The following is a 6000-nucleotide window of genomic DNA, read 5'->3' on the forward strand; positions in this document are numbered from 1 at the left end:
TGGGTTGCAGGAAAGAATGTGAAAAGAAGGAGTGGAGACCATGATATAGAAAATACTTTGAATTAGCTGCTGTCAAGAACAGCAGATAAATGAAGTAGTGCGTGGAGATAGATGTGGGGTCACAGGACAGCGGTCTTTCCATGGGTTTACAGTAATCAAGGTAATAGTCCAATGGAAAGAGAGAAATTGAAGTGGTGGCAAATAAAATGGATGGTTACCTGGGGGAAAACCAGGAGAAAGGGGTCCAAAGCACCTGCAGGTATAAAGGGCAGACTTAGGTAAAAGAAAAAATTTTACCCACAGAAACTGAAGGCAGAGCAGTAAGGGTATATATGAAAGCAAGTATATTGGTAGGTTTGGAAAGTGTGGTGATAAGAATTTCCTAATTCTTTGTTCATAAAGAAGTATTAAACAAGGTCATGGTTTGTTCTATGAGTATCTTTATACTATGAGCTGGTAGAAGGAATGCTACCTATTCCACTAAGAGGATAGCTGAGATACTAGCCCGAGGAGCTGGTGTAGATACCAATTATTTATCAAGTCACTTATCCGGTTGGCAAATGTGTTTCTTACCTCTCTCTCTTTCTCTTTTTTGATAGAAGCATGTAGGTTTTTTATTTAAATTCAATTAGCCAACATACAGTACATCATTAGCTTCAGATGTAGCATTTGATAACTTATCAGTTGCATATAACACCCAGTGCTCATCACATCACTTGCCCTCCTTAATGCCCATTACTCAATTATCCCCCCCCCACCTCCCCTCCAGCAACCCTCAGTTTGTTTCCTATATTTAAGTCTCTCATGGTTTTTCTCCCTCTCTGATGACTTCCTATTCAGTTTCCCCTCCCTTCCCATATGATCTTAACTCTCAAACAGGAATGATAACTATTATATTGATGAGATACTAGAGAATTCACCCTTAAAATTTCTGCTTCTGAAAAGGCAACTAACTAGAGGTCCAGAGATACCTGAAACACTGAATAAATTGGAAATTGTGTTTTGAAACATAATGTAGAGCTGAAAGAAAACAGCACAATTCTCAGAGGTCAGAAACAGTGAGAAAACCTGAATCCAAAATGGTCATCTGCTACTGGAGTTGGCATTCTGTCGTCTATGACCACCAGAGACCTGTTGCCTGGGTTTTAAGAGGTTCCATGCCTGCAAGACAGGAAGCATCAGAGTGAATTCTGTCAAAAAACAAACATGCAAACAAACAGGACCTCAGAAGGGAAAAACTCAATGAGTGAATCTAGACTAGGAAAATCTACTGGAGAGGGAAATATATGTCTGTCCTGTCTTTGGCTCTTGATGGAGTAGGAAGGAAAGTGGGGAAAAAATTCAGAATATTTAACTATAAGCCGTTTTTAGGATGGTTCGAGTCTGGAATTCAGTCTAAAACAATAAGCTAAAAATTCAGTTAAAGAAGAATACACTTCACCACACATCTCAAAGAATTCCAACAATCTAGTTTCAAAAAAACAGGTATTTGCAAAAAGAAAGGGATCATACAACATAAAGGAAAACAAGCCACCTTGTAAAAAGTCCATAGAGGCAACAACTCGCAAGATCAGACAATTTAAGAAGAAAGATGGTAAGATTATCAGATAAGAATAGAAAATATATTTGAGTTTAAAAAATGAAAGATGGGAAGATGAAAAATTTCTAAAGATCTGCTGTGCAACATTGCACTTATAGTTCACAATCTTGTACTGCACACGTAAATACCTGTTAAGAGGGTAGATTTCACATTATGCGTTTTTTTAGCACAATAAAGAAAAGGAAAGGTAGTATCAAAAAGTTGGCAGAGAAATAAGAGGCTGTCAAATATAATCAGGCAGATTTTTTTAAAGACCAATTAAAACTTTGAGAAACAAAAGCTGAAGTAACTAGTCAGAACTCAAGAGAAATTTAATGAAAAAGATCATGCTGAAAAAGAATTACCAAAAATGCAGTATAAAATGGCAAAGAGATGAAAAATATGAAAGAGGGTTTAAGAGGCAAGGAGGTCAATGAAAAAGTTCTAATGTATATCTAAAAGGAGTATCAATAGAGACAATGGAGACTTTTCAAGAGTTGATTAATGACAATCATCCCCTGATTCACAAAGCTCAACAAACACGGATATTCCCAAAGAAAGCCCCACCCAGACACCTCAATGTGGAACTACAGAACCACCAAAAATAGAGAAGTATCCAGAGAAAAAGAGAGATAACCTACAAAGAGTAGTAGCCCAACAGTTAGTTTGCAAACAGCAACAACTGAGAGAAAATCATGAACAGTCCAGCAAAACTACCTTTCAAATATGAGTGAAATTAACATAATTTCAAGATAGAAAAACCCAGGAGAGATCATCACTAACAAACACTCAATGAAAAATTTTGAAACGATGACTTTCAGAAAGAAGAAAATGATCACAGAAGGAAAGAAGATGGTTCTCAAGAAGAAATGAGGAGGCAAGGAAATAATAAACACGTGGGTAAATATTTTGAAGTCCAGGGGCACCTGGGTAGCTCAGTCAGTTAAGCATCTGACTCTTGATTTCAGATCAGGTCGTGATCTCAGGGTCGTGAGATGGAGCTCTGCATCAGGCTCTGCACTAGGTGGGGAGTCTGCTTGATATTTTCTCTCTCTCTCTCTCTCTGCCCCTCCCCTCCCCACTCACTCTCACACTCTCTCTAAAAAATAATAATATTTTAAAGTACAGAATAATAACTATTGTGTCCAATCTGTCAAGTTAAAAAAGAGAAAGGGAGATAGAAGTAAAATTCTAAATAAAAATAGCATAGGAGTCAAAAATAGGTAACTTGGTAAGTTATTTCAACCCTAGGACCATCAGTTTCCCCCTCTGTATAGGTTAAATAGTAGCCATTTGCTTTTTTTCTTTTTTGAGATTTTTAAATTATTTATTTATTCATGAAAGACACACAGGGAGAGAAAGAGAGAGGCAGAGACATAGGCAGAGGAAGAAGTAGGCTCCCTGCAGGGAGCCTGATGTAGAACTCAATCCTGGGACTCCAGGATCTGCCCTGAGCTGAAGGCAGATTCTCAACCACTGAGTCACCCAGGCATCTGAATGGTAGCCATTTTCAAAAGGATTTCTGGAATCTATTTGCTTCTAATTCAGGTCGATTTTTGATATCTTGCTCAAAGCTTTAATGGCTGCATTTTCTATGAACCAAATTTCCTAATGGTGGCACTTTGCTACAGACCTAGAGCATTGAAGTAGCTAAACCAAGTGCAACAGACCCCAAAACTCCCAGATTTCCCTTTTTTTTCATTTAATTTCTAAAAGTGATGAGATAACCACAATGACAGCAATCTAAGTGGCTGTACATTTTGTCTAAAATGCCCTGAAATCATTCTGAGCTATTATGTAAATACCCAAATCTGCCTATTATGTTGTTATGGGGGGAGGCTCAGCAGTCCCCCTGCCAGTGCTATTTCTTAAGATGAGATCATTAGAAAAGGATTAGTGGTGTAATGTCTGAGGGGCTTAAACAATAATTTCAGTCTTTCAGATGTGCACAAGGTAATTTTAAATAAATTCCAGGGTTTTTCTGATGACAGCCCTTCATTCAATCATAACTGCCTTTAAAGAAATGCTAATTGGATGAGGTAATTTCTAATGTAAAACTTGACATGTTGCAGGCCCAGTAAATAGTAGCTATCACCATTCTTAGCATGATTTCTGGGTAGAAATAAAAAGAACCCAAAAAGCATGGCTGCCATTGATAGACTATTGGTCTTCAGAAGTCTTAGTTCCCTCCTGATAGTGGTTTATAACTTTACAAGGCCACAAAACTGAGTGATAGATAGTTATAACTCTATTTTGTTTCTGGGAATGACTAATCCATTGAGTCCAAAAACAGTTAAAAAGCACAAGTATATGATAGCCATCGCCAATTGAAAGGTGTGTAAGACATGATCCCTTCTCTTAAAGGGCTCACAGTCAGCTACATGATTAGTAAGATTAGCATTAGGTCAAATGTTTACTAGGCCCCTATACCTTGAGCTCGGCATTGTGCTAGCCCTGCGGACACAGAAAGGCAAGGTATGGGTCTTATGGATCTTAACCATCTAGTGAAGAATACATGTAAACCATAAACCAGTAGATTACAAAATATCACAGCCATAAAAGAGCCACAGACAAAGCATTGGGAAGAACAAGAGGTAGACCAGCTAATCCTGACTAGAAGGGCTGGAGGAAATCAAAAAAGGAATTAGCATTGGAAACTGGACTTGAAAGATGGACAAGAAATAAAAAGAGCATCCCAGACAGAGAGGGTGGTATGGCAACAGTGCAGTCATGAAAAGGTGTGCTAGATTTGAAGAACAAGGAATAGTTCTTGACTGGCAAGTATGTAGGTAAAGACTGGAAAAAGCTGAGGTTGGAGAACTAAATGGAGCCAGTTTGGGACAAATCTTGCAACCTTTACAAAGGACTTTAAACAGTTTTCTGGAACAACAGCAGGTAACAGGGAATTGGAAGCAGAAGACTTATATCTTTTTTTTTTTTTAATGATTTCATGAGGTCAGTGTCAAAGATCCTCCAGATACCAGAGCGACTAGAGGTCAGGGAAAAAGACTACTGGAGAGGCCACAGCAACAGTCTAGACAAGACATGATAATATGAATCCAAGCCACAGCAGTGGGGCAGCAGTGGCCAAGTACTCAAGAAGAAACTGGACCAGACAGGTAACTAATTGAATGTGGTAGGAGAAGACAGAGAGAAATCAAAGATAAATGGAGGGGTATCTACCTTGAGAAACTGAGTGAGCCACTTATCAGTATCAGAGAGGGAAAGTATAAGATATAGAACAGGTTTGGGAGAAAAGATGATAAATTCTGTTTAGCAAAATTTAAGTTTGATGTACTTATGATATCTTGGCAGGAAGGATGTATCTAGTAGGCAATTCAAAATATGGGGTCATGTTTGGGGGAGATAAAAATTTGAGAGAGTAATAGTTGAAGCTGTGGCTGTCTTCTGGTGAATTAAAAATTTAAATATATATCAGAAGGAGACCAAAGAGGCCTGAGAATTTGGCTAAAATAACCAAACCTCATTGTCAAATCAATCACATTCATGAGAACCCACAATGCACTGTACTCCACTCTAGCCTGTGGTAGAGCATAAAAATAAACAGGCAAAAGGTCCCATGTTTTCCCAGTCTCTTCTTCCAGTAAAAATGCTCAATATCCATTTCTGCTGCTCTTCCGCTGCTAACTTTATTAAGCCATGACCAGCTACAAACTCACTGTCAGGACTCTTGAATTGTCCGTTACATCCTCTAACTGACCGAAAGCCTTTCAGGTGAGGTGGAGATCATGCAAAAACATGGAAAAGAAATTGGAACACTGAGTAGCCACAGAGTAATGAAATGAACCAAGACTGAAAGCCTATGGCTTCTCTTGTTGAGAGCTTTCTTTCCTCTGCATTCTGTCTTCAAGAGATATAGCCATGAGCTGGAATACCCAGCATGTTTCCACCTCCACCTCCCTTAGGCACATGCTATGGAAGGCTGACTTCAGGCCATTTTTACTAACTGCCCAGAACGTGGTTTCCTTCCTGATGACTTCCATGGCTTCTGTGCTTTTCTCCTTGAAGACAAAAGCAGCCTGGAAGACAACATTCAAATAGCAATGACTTTGGATTGACTTCTTGGCTTCTGGTTATGTTCCCTCTTTACGCTACCTCTGTAGTTATGCCCTTGAGATATTTGAAATTTAAGGAGAAGGAGACAGGATCCAAGTTCATGCCCCCAAACTACTCACATCTCCCTAGAAAAGACTAGAAATCCTGACATTCCCCAAACAAGAAGTCTCCTCTCCACTTATTACATAGCAAGAAGTTGGGATGGCAAAGAAATTTAAATTGACCATTAAATTGTTTGGTGTGCATTAGCACTTTTCAAACAGGTATGAGGTACCCAGTGATATAAGCTGTGAGCCAGATAATTCATGAAACCACAGATAAAGCTGTTCACTTGGAAACTTTAG

This window comes from Vulpes lagopus, chromosome 8 (assembly GCF_018345385.1).
Source record: "Vulpes lagopus strain Blue_001 chromosome 8, ASM1834538v1, whole genome shotgun sequence".
Taxonomy (NCBI): Eukaryota; Metazoa; Chordata; class Mammalia; order Carnivora; family Canidae; genus Vulpes; species Vulpes lagopus.